Here is a 17,397-nt window from a genome sequence, read left to right on the forward strand (position 1 = left end):
GTTAAAAATAATGTAATTTATAGATCTAGCTTGAATATTAAGTTGAAGCAATATATATATTGGAAAAAATGAAAAAAAAAACTACTCAGTGACATCATGCTTTTTTTCCTGCCCCTCCTTTCTCCATCTTAGAACAAAACATTGAGAGAATTGAGTTACTGTTAGGGCGCTCATTCAGCCCACAGAAAAATAGAAAGGATGGGAAGGAGATGGAGTTTTCTGAGCATGTGCCGGGCTGGAGACTGTGAGGCCCATAGCCAGGTGGGAGGCTGGGCTCCCAGGAGGCATCTGGAGCCCTGCCTGTCTGCTGTTTGGGCTGTGGCTACTCAGCAGGAGACCCAGAGCGTCTGTTTCCTGCCATCCACATTCAGAGTTTGCAAGCATGGTTCATGCTGTCTCATATTCAGAGCTTGCCTGAGTCTATTCCTTGATCCTATAAAGTCCTTGAGCAAAGAAAGGCATGTGGAAAAATGCAGGTGTGTCACCAGGGGTGTTTTCAGGATGTGGACAATCTCAGGTGGTTGACATTAAGCTCCATCAGTCATAGCTGGCTTGAGAGTGAAGAATTGGCTTCACAACTGAAAAGGGTTTCAAGTAATAGCTACCAGGCTGGAATATTTAGCAGTTCACGGGCAGGACTGTATTTTAATTTCTTGCCAAAAGTCTCTTTGCTGCCAGTGATTGGATTTTTCACCCATGGGAATGTAACTTCTATTCTGCAGTGGTGGTTGGCAGAAAGAATAGCTTGTGTATGTGTGTGTAGTAATCAGTGTGCAGGAGCCATTGCAAACCCAGTGCAAACCCACGGACAGTGGTTTCTTTCTGTGTACACAGCATGGGTGTAGGTTATAGACAGTGCATCATAGAAAAAGTCAGCGTTTATTTTTTCAGGGTTTGAATCAGAGGTCTGAAGAGGGAGGAGGAGAGAGAAGAACATGAAGAGGCCAAAAGTAAGAGACCATTACTGTGGGGGTGGTTATGTGCTTTGCAGAGCTGCAGAGCTGGCAGAGAGAGGACCTGCTTGGGAGAAGTGAGAAGTCCCACTAGTGAGAGCCAGGTTGTTGGAGGGACAGTGGCATGAGTTTCATGTGATGTGGAAAAAGGTGATTTGTCAAGGACAGGTGGCCCCTGGAAAAGCAGGTCCAGAGCGCACTGCATTCAGGGCAGTTTTGTGTGGACAGAGTCTGGGGAAGGCCAGTCTTGAGAGGCAAGGACTGAGGTGGAAGCTGGTGTGATGGGAACAAAGAAGGAAAAAAAGATACAGAAAGAACTCAAAGGAATGAAGAAGAAACGACCCTGAAACCCAAAAGCCTAGGAGAGGATGAGGGGCCATCCGTTAGAATGGAAAACTGAGACATACTTCTGGGGAAAGGCTCTTACATGTGGTTGAACAGAACAGGCCTCCAGTAATGACAGAAATTCCTTATTTCAGACATACTAGCAATGTGTCAAATTTTTCTTTTCAGAAAGTTTCCGTTAGAATACATTTTAGTTAACACAACTCTAACTGCCAGTCTTATTAACATACTAGCTTTTTCTTTTTGTTTCAGATTAATAGGAAGGCAAATACAATTAGGTTCCATTGTTTGCATTTGTAAGGTAAAGTCCAAGTTGTAGTTGAGTCCTTCACCGGGTAGGGGTGCCATGTACCTCCACGTTATACCCATTAGGTAGGAACTTCCCAGTCCCTCTTCCCCCCTTCTTGAATTTAATTGTCTTTTTGTCTTATGTTGGCCTGTAGTTGTTCATCTACTAGTTTCTTTTCTTTCTTCCTTTTTTTTCTTTTTTAAGACAGAGTCTCAGTATGTCGCCCTTGGTGGAGTGCTGTGGTGTCACAGCTCACAGCAACCTCAAACTCTTGGACTCAAGCGATTCTCTTGCCTCAGCCTCCCAAGTAGCTGGGACTATAGGTGCCCGCCACAACACCCAGCTGTTTTTGTTGTTGTTGTTGTTGTGATTGTCATTGTTGTTTAGCAGGCCCAGGCCAGGGTCGAACCCGCCAGCCCCAGTGTATGTGGCTGGTGCCCTAACCACTAAGCAATGGGCACCCAGCCATCTACTGGTTTCAACATAGTATTGAATATATAGGATGCTTGCTTTTCCATTCTTGAGGTACTTTACTTAGGATAGCGTCCTACAGATTCATCCAGGTAAATACGAGAGATGTGAAGTCTCTATCCTTTTTATGGATGAATAGTATTCCATAGTATGCGTATGGCATAGTTTATGCCTTCATGAGTTGATGGCCACCTGGGCTGTTTCTACATTTTTGCAATTATGAATTGAGCTACTATAAACATTTGAGTGCAAATATCCTTATGATAAAATGATTATTTTTCTCCTCTGGGTAGGTACCTGCTAATGGGATTATGGGATCTGATGGAAAGGTCCACTTTTAGCTCTTTGGGGATTCTCCATACTTCTCTCCAAAAGAGCTGTGTTAGTTTGCAGTCCCTCCAACAGTGCTTAAACTGTTCTCCACACCCACATTAGCATGTGCACTTTGGGGGTCTTGTGATGTGAGCTGTTTTTGCTGGGGTGAGGTGATATCTCAAAGTGGTTTTGATTTGCATGATGATTTGGGATGATGAACATTTTTCACGTATTTTTTGGCCATTTGTCCTCTTGGGAAAAGATTCTGCTTCTGTCTCTTGCCCAATGATTAATGGTTTTGCTCTTTTTTGAAACAAACATCCTAATAATGCCTCTGAGACCTTACCAGTGAAAGGGTGGTTTGTTTAGGGGCCTGTTAGGATGTAGTCTGAGCCCACCCAGACACCTGAGTGAGAATCTGCACTTAAAAAGGGATTTGTGTGCAGAGTAAATTGTAAGAAACTCTGCTCCCACACACTGCCTTCCTGTGACTTAAAAAAAAAAAAATAAATAACAACTTAAAAAAGTTATGACATAATTCAACCTGTTTTCTTTCCTTTTTTTTTTTTTTTCTCTCAGTAACTAATATCTTCTTCAATCTATTTTCTTAAAGGCTGTATTGAATGCCCAGAATACTATTTTAAAAGTGCTTATATAATCAGTTATAGAAATCAGCTATTTGGTGATAACACACACTTGTTCGCCGTTAATATTTCTACTCCAGGACATAATCTTCACGGGAAGGGGCTCCATTCCAGTGAGTGCAACAGAGCTTGGCACATAGAAGGTGTTGAAAAAATATTTGTGAAAATTTGAATCAGTGAATAGATGAAATTTAATTACATAAACTGTCTTAAACTGTTAAGAACAGATATTACACTTGATCTTAGTCAGAAGTCCCAGAAGTGTGTATATGTTGGTGTTTTAAATAACTTTAATGAGCACATTTTAAAACTGTGCTTTATGTTGATTAAGTTAGAAACTTCAAATTGGAAAGGGAATAATTGTTTATTCACTGATAATTTGGAAAGAAAGAAAAATACAAAAGTAGAAAAATCACCCTTTACTTCCACATTCATAGGTAACATCTTGGTATTTCCTTTTGTGAATGTTTTTACATAACTGGTTCATGGTCTACTTACTACATGTCAAGCTTCAGACTAGGCATTTTAGATAGTTTCCTTTTTTTTGAGCATCATAGCTCACAGCAAGCTCAAACTCTTGGCCTCAAGAAATCCTCTTCTTCAGCTTCCCACGTAGCTGAGGCCCACCACAATGCCTGGCTAGTTTTCAGAGACAGGGGTCTCGCTCTTGCTTAGGCTGGTCTCGAACCCCTGAGCTCAGGCCATCTACCTGCCTCGGCCTCCCAGAGTGCTAGGATTACAGGCATGAGCTACTGTGCCTGGCCTTGTTTTCTTATTATACCCATCTAAGGTGGTAAAATTATATCAAATTTCAAATAAGGAGACACAGATTGAGACTTTGTATATATTGCTAGTGGTCCCACAGCTGGCCTTGTTTTCTTATTATACCCATCTAAGGTGGTAAAATTATATCAAATTTCAAATAAGGAGACACAGATTGAGACTTTGTATATCTTGCTAGTGGTCCCACAGCTAGTTCGTGTTCCAAGTTGAGATCTTAATACAGGAACATTCCTAGAGCCCCTGCTTTTTCAAACACACTGGAGTAAGCATTTCCTTAGTTATACCATTTATTTTGCAAAATAATATTTCACTCCATAACTATATCTGATTTGGCTTACAATTTGTATTCAACATTCTAGTTTTTGTTTCTTGATACTATCAGAGGTGTCCAACCTGCAGTTTGTGGGCCGCATTCTGATTTTGTGAGGACTTTCTTTGCTTGTCAATAGTGTTGATATCATGAAAACTATGCATGGACTTTTTTTTGCTGATCAGTTTTTGTTAGTGTTTGTGTATTTAATATGTGGCCCAAGACAACTCTTGGGCAGAGAAAAACAGCGTGTGACAGAGAAAAACAAAAACAAAATGTTGGTCACCCTCCAACAAACTTTTTTTTTTTTTTTTTTTAGATATACTGGATAGAGTGCCTTGGCATCATAGCTCACAGCAACCTCAAACTCTTGGGCTTAATTGATCCTCTTGCCTCAGCCTCCCAAGTAGCTGGGACTACAGGCACCCACCACAATGCCTGGCTAGTTTTTCTGTTTTTAGTAGAGACAGGTTCTCACTTTTGCTCAGGCTAGTCTTGAACTCCTGAGCTCAAGCACTCCACCCACCTAGGCCTCCCAGAGTGCTAGGATTACAGTAACCATGCACAGCCTACAATAAACATCATTGTGTAGAAATTTTTCCTACATTTTATTTTTTCTTAGAGCATTTTTTTTTTTTGAGCGACATGGTGTCACTATGTTGGTCTTTTTTTTTTTTTCTTCTGTTTTTCCTTTTTTTTTTTTTTTTATTGTTGGGGATTCATTGAGGGTACAATAAGCCAGGTTACACTGATTGCAATTGTTAGGTAAAGTCCCTCTTGCAATCATGTCTTGTCCCCATAAAGTGTGACACACACCAAGGCCCCACCCCCCTCCCTCCTTCCCTCTTTCTGTTTCCCCCCCCATAACCATAATTGTCATTAATTGTCCTCATATCAAAATTGAGTACATAGGATTCATGCTTCTCCATTCTTGTGATGCTTTACTAAGAAGAATGTCTTCCACGTCCATCCAGGTTAATACGAAAGATGTAAAGTCTCCATTTTTTTTAATGGCTGAATAGTATTCCATGGTATACATATACCACAGCTTGTTAATCCATTCCTGGGTTGGTGGGCATTTAGGCTGTTTCCACATTTTGGCGATTGTAAATTGAGCTGCAATAAACAGTCTAGTACAAGTGTCCTTATGATAAAAGGATTTCTTTCCTTCTGGGTAGATGCCCAGTAATGGGATTGCAGGATCAAATGGGAGGTCTAGCTTGAGTGCTTTAAGGATTCTCCATACTTCCTTCCGGAAAGGTTGTACTAGTTTGCAGTCCCACCAGCAGTGTAAAAGTGTTCCCTTCTCTCCACATCCACGCCAGCATCTGCAGTTTTGAGATTTTGTGATGTGGGCCATTCTCACTGGGGTTAGATGATATCTCAGGGTTGTTTTGATTTGCATTTCTCTAATATATAGAGATGATGAACATTTTTTCATGTGTTTGTTAGCCATTCGTCTGTCGTCTTTAGAGAAAGTTCTATTCATGTCTCTTGCCCATTGATATAAGGGATTGTTGTCTTTTTTCATGTGGATTAATTTGAGTTCTCTATAGATCCTAGTTATCAAGCTTTTGTCTGATTGAAAATATGCAAATATCCTTTCCCATTGTGTAGGTTGTCTCTTTGCTTTGGTTATTGTCTCCTTATCTGTACAGAAGCTTTTCAGTTTAATGAAGTCCCATTTGTTTATTTTTGTTGTTGTTGCAATTGCCATGGCAGTCTTCTTCATGAAGTCTTTCCCCAGCCCAATATCTTCCAGTGTTTTTCCTATGCTTTCTTGGAGGATTTTTATTGTTTCATGCCTTAAGTTTAAGTCCTTTATCCATCTTGAATCAATTTTTGTGAGTGGGGAAAGGTGTGGGTCCAGTTTCAGTCTTTTCCATGTAGACATCCAGTTCTCCCAACACCATTTATTGAATAGGGAGTCTTTCCCCCAAGGTATGTTCTTGTTTGGTTTATCAAAGATTAGGTGGTTGTAAGATGTCAGTTTCATTTCTTGGTTTTCAATTCGATTCCAAGTGTCTATGTCTCTGTTTTTGTGCCAGTACCATGCTGTCTTGAGCACTATGGCTTTGTAGTACAGACTAAAATCTGGTATGCTGATGCCCCCAGCTTTATTTTTGTTACAGAGAACTGCCTTAGCTATACGGGGTTTTTTCCGGTTCCATACAAAACGCAGAATCCTTTTCTCTAAATCTTGAAAGTACGATGTTGGTATTTTGATAGGAATGGCATTGAATAGGTAGATTGCTTTGGGAAGTATAGACATTTTAACAATGTTGATTCTTCCCATCCATGAGCATGGTATGTTCTTCCATTTGTTAATATCCTCTGCTATTTCCTTTCTGAGGATTTCATAGTTTTCTTTATAGAGGTCCTTCACCTCCTTCGTTAGGTATATTCCTAGGTATTTCATTTTCTTTGAGACTATGGTGAAGGGAGTTGTGTCCTTAATTAGCTTCTCATCTTGACTGTTATTGGTGTACACAAAGGCTACTGACTTGTGGACGTTGATTTTATATCCTGAAACATTACTGTATTTTTTGATGACTTCTAGGAGTCTTGTGGTTGAGTCTTTGGGGTTCTCTAAGTATAAGATCATGTCGTCAGCAAAGAGGGAGAGTTTGACCTCCTCTGCTCCCATTTGGATTCCCTTTATTTCCTTGTCTTGCCTAATTGTGTTGGCTAGAACTTCCAGCACTATGTTGAATAGTAAAGGTGACAGAGGACAACCTTGTCTGGTTCCAGTTCTAAGAGGAAAAGCTTTGAGTTTTACTCCATTCAGTAAAATCTTGGCTGTGGGTTTGTCATAGATAGCTTCAATCAGTTTTAGAAATGTGCCACCTATGCCTATACTCTTCAGTGTTCTAATTAGAAAAGGATGCTGGATTTTATCAAATGCTTTTTCTGCATCTATTGAGAGGATCATGTGATCTTTATTTTTGCCTCTGTTAATATGGTGCATAACATTTATAGACTTGCATATGTTAAACCAGCCTTGCATCCCTGGGATGAAGCCTACTTGGTCATGATGAATGACTTTTTTGATGATAAGCTGTAATCTATTGGCTAGGATTTTGTTGAGAATTTTTGCGTCTATGTTCATGAGTGAGATTGGTCTGAAATTCTCCTTTTTGTTTGGGTCTTTTCCTGGTTTTAGTATCAGGGTGATGTTTGCTTCATAGAATGTGTTGGGGAAGATTCCTTCTTCCTCAATTTTTTGGAATAATTTCTGCAGTACAGGAATAAGCTCTTCCTTGAAGGTTTGATAGAATTCTGGAGTGAAGCCATCTGGACCAGGGCATTTTTTGGTTGGAAGCTTTTTTATTGTTTCTTTGATCTCAGTGCTTGAAATTGGTCTGTTCAGGAGCTCTATTTCTTCCTGGCTGAGTCTAGGGAGAAGGTGTGATTCCAAATATTGATCCATTTCTTTCACATTGTCAAATTTCTGGGCATAGAGTTTCTGGTAGTATTCAGAGATGATCTCTGTGGGATCAGTTGTTATTTCCCTTTTATCATTTCTGATTGAGGTTACTAGAGATTTTACTTTTCTATTCCTCGTTAGTCTGGCCAATGGTTTATCTATTTTATTTATTTTTTCAAATAACCAACTCCTTGTTTCATTAATTTTCTGAATGATTCTTTTGTTTTCAATTTCATTGATCTCTGATTTGATTTTGGATATTTCTTTTCTTCTACTGAGTTTAGGCTTAGATTGTTCTTCTTTTTCCAATTCCATAAGATCTCTTGTGAGATTGTTGATGTGCTCTCTTTCAGTTTTTCGAATGTAGGCATCTAAAGCGACGAATTTTCCTCTCAAAACTGCTTTTGCAGTATCCCACAGGTTTTGGTAGCTTGTGTCTTCATTGTTGTTATGCTCAAGGAAGTTAATGATTTCCTGTTTTATTTCTTCCTTCACCCATCTGTTATTCAACAGAAGATTGTTTAGTTTCCATGCCTTTGGGTGGAGTCGAGCATTTTTGTTAGAGTTGAGTTCCACCTTTAGTGTCTTATGGTCTGAGAAGATACAAGGTAAAATTTCAATTCCTTTGATTCTGTTGATAATTGTTTTGTGTCCCAGGATATGATCAATTTTGGAGAATGTTCCATGGGGTGATGAGAAGAATGTATATTCTTTATCTTTGGGATGGAGTGTTCTATATGCGTCTATCAAGCAGTTCTAGGGTCTCATTTAAGTCTCTTATATCCTTGTTTAATTTCTGTTTAGAGGATCTGTCCAGCTCTGTAAGAGGAGTGTTAAGGTCCCCTGTTATTATGGTATTATCAGAGATCATATTGCTCAGACTGAGTAAGGTCTGTTTCAAGAATCTGGGAGCATTTAAATTGGGTGCATAAATATTTAGAATTGAAATGTCTTCTTGTTGTATTTTTCCCTTGACCAATATAAGGTGACCATCTTTGTCTTTTTTGACTTTAGTTGCTTTAAATGCACATGTATCTGAAAATAAGATTGCAACTCCTGTTTTCTTCTGAATTCCATTTGCCTGAAAAATAGTCTTCCAACCCTTGACTCGGAGCTTTAATTTGTCTTTTGAAGCCAGGTGTGTTTCTTGCAGACAGCAAATGGATGGCTTGTGTTTTTTAATCCAGTCAACCAATCTATGTCTCTTTAGTGGGGAATTCAAGCCATTAACATTTATTGAGATAATTGTTAAGTGTGGTAGTATTCTATTTGTCTTATTTTGTGAGAGTCCATTGCTTAGTTTTATCTTTTGCATCAGTGTGGAGGTTTGGTTCTGTCCTGTAATTTCTGAGTTCTTACTTTGCTGCTGATCCATTGTGGTGGTCAGTGTGCAGAACAGGTTGAAGTATTTCCTGTAGAGCTGGTCTTGTTGTGGCAAATTTCCTCAATGTTTGTATATCCGTAAATGATTTGATTTCTCCATCAATTTTGAAGCTTAGGTTAGCAGGCTACAGAATTCTGGGCTGGAAATTGTTGTGTTTAAGTAGATTAAAGGTAGATGACCATTGTCTTCTTGCTTGGAAAGTTTCATTAGAGAAGTCTGCGGTCAATCTGATGGATTTGCCCCTGTAGGTCAACTGGTGCTTACTCCTGGCAGCTTGCAGAATCTTTTCTTTTGTCTTGACTTTGGACAGGTTCATCACAATGTGTCTTGGAGAAGCTCAGTTAGAGTTGAGGCGACCTGGGGTCCAATAGCCCTCTGAAAGCAGTGTGTCAGAATCTTTGGTGATATTTGGGAAATTTTCTTTGATAATATTCTCTAGTATGGCTTCCATTCCTCTGGGGCATTCTTCTTCCCCTTCTGGAATTCCTATAACTCGTATGTTGGAACACTTCATAAAGTCCCATAATTCTGACAGTGAACGTTCTGCTTTCTCTCTCTTCTTTTCTGCCTCTTTTACTATCTGAGTTATCTCAAAAACTTTGTCTTCTACCTCTGAAATTCTTTCTTCTGCATGGTCTAACCTGTTGTTGATGCTTTCCATTGCATCTTTAAGTTCCCTGATTGACTGTTTCATTTCCTTCAGCTCTGCTATATCCTTTTTATCCTTTTTATATTCTTCATATCGTTCATCTCTGATTTGATTCTGTTTTTGGATTTCCTTTTGGTTATTTTCCACTTTATTAGCAATTTCCTTCATTGTTTCCATCATTTCTTTCATTGTTTTCAACATGTGTATTCTAAATTCCCTTTCTGTCATTCCTAACATTTCTGTATAGGTGGAATCCTCTGCAGTAGCTACCTCATGGTCCCTTGGCGGGGTTGTTCTGGACTGGTTCTTCATGTTGCCTGGAGTTTTCTGCTGATTCTTCCTCATGGGTGATTTCTTTTATCTGTTTCCTTGCCCTAATTTTCCTTTCACTTCCTCTTGCTCTTTAAGTTCTTGTGCCTGTGGAAGTTGCGGGCGGGTTTAGACGGATTAAACACACCCGACCACTCGCCGGTTTTCCACTGTTTTAGTCCTCCTCTTGGGGTCCAGAAGTCTCTCTCTGACTCCCTGTATCCTCTCAGGGGTAATGGTAGGCAGATCCCACCAGCCAGAGATGCCTGGAGTCCTATATCCCCAGACTCACTGTGCCCAGATGCAAGGAAGCTGTTACTCGGCTGCCATCTTGCTCCGCCTCCTAGCCCTTACTTTATACTCAGCCAGAGAGAGTGACTTTTTAAACATGGTTAACACTTCTTAGCTTGGCTGCCCATTCGATAACTACAGTTTTTAAAATATCTCAGGCTGGGTGCAGTGGCTCATGCCTGTAATCCTTGTATTTTGAGAGGCTGAGGCCAGGACTTAAAGACCAGCCTGAGGCTCGGTGCCTATGGCTCAAGCAGCTAAGGCGCCAGCCACATACACCTGAGCTGGCAGGCTCAAATCCAGCCCAGTCCCACCAAACAACAATGACAGCTACAACCAAAAAACAGCCGGGCGTGGAGGCGGGCACCTGTAGTCCTAGCTACTTGGGAGGCGGAGGCAGGAGAATCGCTTGAGCCCAGGAGTTGGAGGTTGCTATGGCTGTGATGTCACAGCACTCTACTGAGGGCAACAGCTTGAGGCTCTGTCTCAAAAAAAAAAAAAGACCAGCCCAGTACAGTAAGTCCTCATTTGTCATTGATAGCCCTTGGAAACTTCAGCACAGGACGCCGCTTTAGCGAAGAGAGGGTTTTGCAATTGACACAGCACCGCGCCCGGCTCCTGGCTAGAGCCTTCCAGGGCCAAAGTCAGGGACTGAGACACTATGTTGGTCTTAAAATCCTGGCCTCAAGTGATTCTCCCCTCTGAACCTTTCCAAAGTTCTTATAGTTGTGAGCCACTGTGACCAGCCTTAGAGTAGATTCTGAGAAACATTTTGTAAGTCCCTTGAAATACACAAAGAGGACTTTTCTAAAAGATTTGTACCATTTCCATTCCCACCAGTCATTGCAAGTATTATGTTGTATATTTGAATGTATCTCCACAAAGCAGCGTGTCAACTAGACTTCTGCAGGAAAAAATCCATTTAAATGTGTTTTGTTTTTGCTTCCAATAATTTGACTTTTATATTATTTATTTTTATATTAGTTTTTTTTTTTTTTTTGAGACAGAGTCTCACTTTGTCATCCTGGGTAGAGTGCCGTAGCATCACAGCTCACAGCAACCTCAAAGTCTTGGGCTCAAGTGATCCTCTTACCTCAGCCTCCCAGAGAGCTGGGACTACAGGCAGCCACCACAATGCCTGGCTATTTTTAGTGACTGGGTCGTGGTCTGGTTCAGGCTGGTCTTGAACTCCTGAGCTCAGGCAATCCACAATCCACATGCCTCAGCCTCCCAGTGTGCCAGGATCACAGACATGAGCCACCGCACCCAGCTCCCAAATCTGACTTTTATCTCGCATAATTTAATGGATGTTTGTTACTGAAATACTTAGCTTTCCCTAAATATCAGCCTCTGTAGTACATAGAATTTTTTTTTTTTTCGTAGAGACAGAGTCTTACTTTACGGCCCTCGGTAGAGGGCTGTGGCCTCACACTGGGACTACAGGCGCCTGCCACAACGCCCGGCTATTTTTTGGTTGCAGTTTGGCCGGGGCCGGGTTTGAACCCGCCACCCTCGGTATACGGGGCCGGCACCTTACCAACTGAGCCACAGGCGCCGCCCCATGTAGTACATAGAATTTTTAACATGACATTCGTTCTGCTCTACTCACAACCTTATTTTCATAAAGTCCACAGTTTCTTGAGATACATTTACACTGATGTATATTATTTTTTTAGTCTCACGATTCTTTTTTTTTTTTTTGTCTCACAGTTCTTTATAAAATGTGAGGTCTTTATGATTATATAGCTTATTCAACTTTAATTTGTATTTAATATCATCTGTTCTCAAAATTTGCATCATTGTTAGACGACAGTGCTGTTTCTTTCGTTTTCTCCTTCTCTTCCTCCCTCCGTCCCTCTTTTCTCCGTGTCTTCCGCCCTTGCTTCTTTGCTTCTCATTTCTTTTTGTAGCAGGAAGGCAGATGACATGCAGAGAGGAAGGCCTGTGCGTATTGTAGCAATAATAGCAAAATCAACCAAATAGACCCTCGCTTACTTGCAGCTTAATTTGGTACTTTAATAAAACTATGGAAGAAGGAAAGATCTCTTACTGGGAATATTTGGAATCGTAACAGATCATTAAAACATATATAACAGCTCTATATTGGAGACAGGACTGTAGAGAAGGTAATCAAAATAACAGATGTCCATAAAGTTCATGTGCAATTTAAAATAGTCACCTATTCAGTGTTCTAGGGACTAGGAACAAACACCATCTTACTCGTTTAGCCATGCTTATTTTGTACATTGCTTGTTTCTTTTGATCTGCAATATCACTTTCCCAAATATAATCACAACAGCTTTAATGTGGCAAAAAAAATCATTCTGTTATTAAAATAGAATCTCTTATAGGTAGGTTTTCATCTATTATATATGCATTTTTGTGGTCCAAAAATGCTTCTACTTGAAGTGAAACTAAAAATACAGCATTGGCTGGCTCGGCGCCCATAGCTCAGTGATTAGGGCACTGGCCGCATACACCAGGGCTGGCAGATTCAAACCCTGCCCAGGCCTGCTAAACAACAATGACAGCTATTAGCTGTGACACCCTGTAGTCCCAGCTACTTGGGAGGCCGAGACAAGAGAATCACTTAAGCCAAAAAATATATATACATACAGCATTGGGGCCAGGCACGGTGGCTCATGCCTGTAATCCTAGCACTCTGGGAGGCCAAGGCCAGTGGATTGCCTGAGCTCACAGGTTCCAGACCAGCCTGAGCCAGAGCGAGACCTCGTTTCTAAAAATAGCCAGGCATTGTGGTGGGCTCCTATAGTCCCAGCTACTCCAGAGGCTAAGGCAAGAGGATCACTTGAGCCCAAGAGTTTGAGGTTGCTGTGAGCTATGATTCTACAGCACTCCACCGAGAAAGTGAGTCTCTATCTCAAAAAAAAAAAAAAAAAAAAATACAGCATTATATTTATGTGATACTGATAAACCAGTATATTTGGAAAAGAAATATATCATGTGTGCTTTCCAAAATGTTATAAAGTTTTGCAATTTTGATAAACTATAAGATATTAATATACAGTTGCCTAAGCAGTTAAGGGCTTATGAGAATTGATTTTGTTAAAATTCAAATTTAAAATACCTGTTTCTGACTTCGTTAAATAAATGAGGTGTTTTTAGAGTCTGCCCTTTTTCATTTATGCAAGGCTTCTTCTCATGGCCTGAAGGCAGTGGCTAGTCCTGCCTGTATGAGCAGAAAATTAAAGGCATTTACCATTCTGATTTGAATTTTTTAAAGAATATGATAAATAATTGTATTAAAATGTACATTTTCAGTTAAAACAGGCAACTTTTTTCCTACCTCAATTCTTCTGGAATATGATTAGTTTTATTGCAGCTCTGAGCAAATATTGCTTTCTTTTTGTGCACTGTACTTCTGTTTATTAAAAAAATTATAACAGTACGTGTTTATCTTTTAAGATACCACTTCTACGGGCAGTATCAATGATTGCTATTTTTGGCAAATTTTTTCTTACATGGATTTTTCAAAGGTAGGAAGTTCTTTGCATGTTGGAGTTAATCAGTGTGTAGGTAAAAAAATAGATTTATTATTTTCTATTATAGAATATATTCTTTGCAACAATACTATGTAATTATTTACATTTTAAATTATTAAAAATATACTTATAGAATAAGATACCAGTACATGATCATGTAGTTTTTAAGACATGTTTGGGCCACTGGAGAGAACATTTTATAATAAGATTCCTAGCTTAAGAAGCTTCCTTTAAGGCAGGGCACAGTGGCTCATACCTGTAATCCTAATACTCTGGGAGGCTGGAGCAGCTGGATTGCCTGAGCTCAGGAGTATGAGATCAGCCTGAGCAAGAGCAAGACCCCATCTCTAAAATCAGCCAGGCATTGTAGCAGGTGCCTGTAGTCCCAGCTACTTGGGAGGCTGAGGCAAGAGGATCGCTTAAGCCCAAGAGTTTGAGCTTGCTACTATGACCCCATGGTACTCTAAAATGATTTTCATAGTCCTATGGGTAAACAAATTCAGGAACTGTATTTATAAAATGATGTTTTAAAGAGAGCTAGCGGTAAGGGCAGGAAATCTTTTTAAGCATTCAGAGGCTACCCAAGTATTAATCCCATTTTGGGGAATACCTTCAGAGGCATGGAAAACATTTTTATTTATTTAGACCAATTCATTATTTATTAACTTCAGTCAATAAATAACTGATATTGTACATTCTATATGCCAGGTGAATTTTTTAGTGATTTTTTTTCACTCAGTAAAAAACTTTTACAACATGGAAAGAATTCAATTCCAAACAATTCCACCTGTCACATAGCCACCTTACGCGTAAATTCCTCAATATGCAAATAGCTATTCATTCAGTTAGTCCCTGGGCTCATTTATTCAAGAAGCACCTGCTGAGGGCATGCCAGGTGCCAGGCCCCATGCTGAGTACCATGCAGGTCTGAGTGTTGTTCTCGGGGTGAAGGTTGAGGAGAAACGAGGCTCCCACTAACCTGGGGGACCTGAAGGGTGGCCTGGAACCCATGGCGTTTGGACCAAGATTGGAGGCTGAGCAGGAGCCACTGAGGAAAGGAGGAGGTTGGGGGAAGAATCCTCTTGCCAAAGCCCCAGGCAAGAGAGTAGGATGTTTCCTTCCCTCTGTTTCTATTTTGTTTTTAAAAATGTACAGGATTCAAGTAATAATGGAAAAGGAAATGGAAACGTGTCTTATTTTTCCTGTTCTTGTCCCCAGACAAACTTAATTTGCATGTAGCTATTTATTTCTTAAATATTCACTTACTAGTCAGTCAGTCATATGAATTAAACTGGTTAATTCTAACTCAGGAAATTACTTGGCGGTTCACTGATGGGGGACTCAGGCCCAGACTGTTTTCTCTGGGTTTCATTTTGCTTTTTCAGCCTTTTGGTCCCCTCCATCCCTCATCCCAGGCCTGGCTGCTGGGTGCTGGGCCGCCACCTGGGCCTCTGAGAGGGCCAGTGCCCGGCTCTCCTAGCTGCCCGCCCCCTCACTACCATCCAGCCCCTCTAGGCCAAGCTCGTGTGTCCTCTGTCCTGCTCACCATTGTTTTTGTCTTTGTTCCTGTAATCTACCCCTGCCCCTTAATACTCCCATGTGTTAAGGGATATCCCTACATCTGCTGGTAGGGAGAAGAAATTGTGTTTTGGTCATCCGCTTGTAGAACCTGTCTGTATTCTAAATGACCTCAGTGGCATTGAAAGCAATTTTGTTGTACTCAGAATGTTTGTTGCATTCTTAATGTGTGTGCTCCTAAGAAACATCTGTCAGAACAGTCGTCCATCGGAAGTCAGGGTCAGGGCTTAGTTATCGTCATCAGGACGTCCCTTAGAGTGGCTCCTTAGTGATCCACCTGGATACAGTTGCTGCCTCAATCTGTAAGAATGAACCATTGAGGCTTCTGCTCATTTGGTGCCTACGTGCAGAGGAGACCCAGAGTTGAACTGCCCCAAACGTCCACCCTGCCTGCTACAAGCTTAATGGCTTTGCTGGTCCCAGGCAGAGTCTTTTGTGGCTTCTTGGCACCAGCCAGTAAATTACAGAGTCATCACATCACAAGCAGTTAACATTACGAAAGTAAACAGTGAGCAACTACAGTGACCATGAGCTCAAATAACACTGCACGCCTGGGCACTGGCACCCCTCCTGGCCCAGGGTGACCCCAACATGAAGGGGTGTGAGCTGGTGGTGGCTGCAGACTCCCATATCCCCAAGAAGGGTAGGAACACAAGAAAAACAACTCTGAACAGAAGACTGAGCGTATTCCAAACACTTGTAATCAAACGCTCATAAACTAAACGATGATAGTGATCAGTGCTTTTAGAGACATGCGTGTTTTAGGTCATGCTTTGAGTTATGTCTGAAAAGTAAATTCTTTCCCCTGCTATCTTCTGATAAAGGAAATAAACACACGTATTAGTGAAAGTAGTTTTGGAGGTTTCAGATTGGTAAAGACCTTCTTAACATCTGGTAATTTTTGTGACCCTGTAGAGCAGTGGTTCTCAACCTTCCTAATGCTGCGACCCTTTAATACAGTTCCCCATGTGGTGACCCCCAACCTTAAAATTATTTTCGTTGCTGGTAACTGTATTAAAGGGTCACGGTAGTAGGAAGGTTGAGAACCACTGCCGTAGAGGGCATTCCATCAAAGGAGGTAGGAAATGTGGCTTTTGTAGGACATGGTTGGTTGGTTTGTTAAACAGACATGTACTGGGGACCTGCCGCACTCCGGGGTTCTGTCCCAAGTGGTTAGTCATGTAACAGAGATAGAGTCCCCACCCTGGGAGCTTCTATTTCTTCAAACAAACAGGAGGCAAGTACCTACTAGTAATAAGTGCTCTGTACAGATCGAAATAGAGATGTGAGGGACTGGAGACATCTTCATGTCCTTTTTGTTCTTCTTTTTTGAGACAGTCTTATCCTGTCATACTTGGTAGAGTGCAGGGGCATCACAGCTCACAGCAACCTCAAGCTCTTGGGCTCAAGCAATCCTCTTGCCTCAGCCTCCCAAGTAGCTGGGACTACAGATGCTTGGCAAATGCATAGCTGTTTTCTGAGAGATGAGGTCTTGCTCTTGCTCAGGCTGGTCTCAAACCTCTGAGCTCAGGCAAATCACCTGCCTTGGCCTCCCAGAGTGCTAGGGATACAGGTGTGAGCCACCAGGCCCAGCCTATTCAGAATCCTTTTTAAAAAAGAGAATCAAACATGGCAAATAGCCTTTTTCAGATTTCATCAAATGTGGTGTTAGAGGGGGCCTCATCCATTTGCAAAAAAATACAGTGATGAGGGAAGACCCTGTAGGTCAGAGTGGCAAACATTTACCTGTCTCCGTCACTGTTTAACAGAGAGGTTAGTAGGACTGTTTCCAGCTGCCATGCTGGACCTGGTAGGGTCTGAGAAGAGGGGGAGTATTCTCATTCCTCTCTGAGTCTCCTCTGGTGCACAGCACAGAACCTACTGTGGATGGGGTGCTCAGCAAATACATTCTGAATAGATGAATGGAACAAAACTAGATTTGTTAGAATTTTTCCTATTGCCCTAGGTATAGAAGAGTTCACTTTTCATTTATTTCGAGCTGAGGAACATTATCTGATCATGACTTGGATATGTGATTTTAAAATTAAATATCTTGGATTTCATAAAACATGTTTTCATTGGTTTTTAAGGAACAGCCTAGAAAGCCATATATTATTTCTCTGAGGTTGATAGTGAATCGTATTGT

General features: G+C 40.9%; 1 protein-coding gene and 1 pseudogene across 1 annotated transcript in view; one reads left to right on the forward strand and one right to left on the reverse strand.

Moving 5' to 3' along the window:
- TTC39C (tetratricopeptide repeat domain 39C) overlaps window positions 1-17,397 on the forward strand; it is a 121,416-nt gene that overhangs the window by 22,636 nt on the left and 81,383 nt on the right. The window lies entirely within an intron of this gene.
- LOC128572237 (uncharacterized) lies at window positions 3,116-3,283 on the reverse strand (annotated as a pseudogene).

The sequence above is a fragment of the Nycticebus coucang genome, chromosome 19, assembly GCF_027406575.1.
Source record: "Nycticebus coucang isolate mNycCou1 chromosome 19, mNycCou1.pri, whole genome shotgun sequence".
Classification (NCBI taxonomy): domain Eukaryota; kingdom Metazoa; phylum Chordata; class Mammalia; order Primates; family Lorisidae; genus Nycticebus; species Nycticebus coucang.